General features: G+C 45.6%; 1 pseudogene; it reads left to right on the top strand.

Annotated features, from left to right (window-relative positions):
* Nucleotides 1-585: 585 nt before the first annotated feature.
* On the top strand, nucleotides 586-1,554 carry LOC100400172 (2-methoxy-6-polyprenyl-1,4-benzoquinol methylase, mitochondrial pseudogene; annotated as a pseudogene).
* Nucleotides 1,555-1,837: the final 283 nt, after the last annotated feature.

Here is a 1,837-nt window from a genome sequence, read left to right as displayed (position 1 = left end):
GGCCCAAAAGCTGACACTGGGATTCCAGCACCACCACTGACAAGTTCTGCAAGTGGCCAGAGTTGCCTCTCCTCCCCTGGATTTGGTTTTGTCCTCTGTGAAATGGGGCATGGGACAGTGATAACTGATTACTCACATATCAGGGATACGTGGGTACTGTCAATTAACTGAGTGCTCAGCACAGTGCCTGGAGCTCAGAGTGCAGATGGGGTAGGAAGATGTGTCATAAATCTGAGGGAAGCCCCAACATAATTAACCCTTCCGTCTAGTAGCCAGGCCCCAGTGCAGAGCCCTGTGGCAGTGACAGAGCAAACTGAGACCAGCTCAAGCGCAGCCTCTTTCTCAGACACAGGGCTCTGCTAAGGCACTTAGGGTTCTGGTTTAATTCTGGCAGCTTTAGTGTAAAGAATATTGTGAGACATTTCCTGAGGTCACTGAAAGTCAGAAGAAAAGACAGGCCTTCTCCATCTCCCTGATAGTCATTTCCCAGAACCTAGTTATCCAGAGAGGAGGGAAAATATTTATTTTTTGTAAAAAGTAAATGCTAGAGTTAAATATTATATTAAAATCTCATTCTAGCCTTTTAACTCGAGTACCAAGATGGCAGCTCCCAGAAGCTTGGCTCTATGGAACTATTGCAGTCGTAGGTGGTGGCGGGTGATGCGGGGCTGTCAGCTCCTCGGGCTTCGTGGTTCTTGGCCCCAAAGAGAAGCAGGTAACGGAAACTCACTTTGGGTTTCAGACTGTGTCGGAAGAGAAAAAGTGGGGCAAAGTCCATCAGGTGTTTGAAAGTGTGGCTAAGAAGTATGATGTGATGAATGATATGATGAGTCTTGGTATCCATCCTCTTTGGAAGGATTTACTGCTCTGGAATATACATCCACTTCCTGGGACCCAGCTGCTTGATGTTGCTGGAGGCACAGGTGACATTGCATTCCGGTTCCTAAATTATGTTCAGTCCCAGCATCAGAGAAAACAGAAGAGTCAGTTAAGGGCCCAACAAAGTTTATCCTGGGAAGAAATTGCCAAAGAGTACCAGAATGAAGAAGATTCCTTGGGTGGGTCTCATGTCATGGTGTGTGACATCAACAAGGAGATGCTAAAGGTTGGAAAGCAGAAAGCCTTGGCTCAAGGATACAGAGCTGGACTTGCATGGGTATTAGGAGATGCCGAAGAACTTCCCTTTGATGATGACAAGTTTGATATTTACACCATTGCCTTTGGGCTTCAGAATGTCACACACATTGATCAGGCACTCCAGGAAGCCCATCGGGTACTGAAACCAGGAGGACGGTTTCTGTGTCTGGAATTTAGCCAAGTGAACAATCCCCTCATATCCAGGCATTATGATCTATATAGCTTCCAGGTCATCCCTGTCCTGGAGAGGTCATTGCTGGAGACTGGAAGTCCTATCAATACCTTGTAGAGAGTATCCAAATGTTCCTGTCTCAGGAAGAGTTCAAGGAGATGATAGAAGATGCAGGCTTTCACAAGGCCACTTATGAAAGTCTAACATCAGGCATTGTGGCCATTCATTCTGGCTTCAAACTTTAATTCCTTTCTAATCATGGAGCATGAACCAATTACACCCTGTTGAAAGCCTGGAACTGAAGGATATTCTGGCAAATGAGACAACAGCAGAGCATGTCCTCTTAAGGATGCATACGTTGGACTCATGTTTGAATCGAACACTCTCCAAGTAGAAGAACAAATTCCTGTCACTTTTTTACAGCTTTCTTTGGAGTTGCTTCAGTCCATCTCCAAGAGGCATTTGGTCTGCATTTTTTGCTCAATCGCTAATTTCTCTTGGCTGTAGAGTGTGTGGTTAAGGTACAAC

The sequence above is a fragment of the Callithrix jacchus genome, chromosome 14 (genome assembly GCF_049354715.1).
Source record: "Callithrix jacchus isolate 240 chromosome 14, calJac240_pri, whole genome shotgun sequence".
In the NCBI taxonomy this organism is placed as follows: domain Eukaryota; kingdom Metazoa; phylum Chordata; class Mammalia; order Primates; family Cebidae; genus Callithrix; species Callithrix jacchus.
Note: the sequence above shows the minus strand (reverse complement) of the source record. Positions and strands in the feature narration are given on the sequence as shown.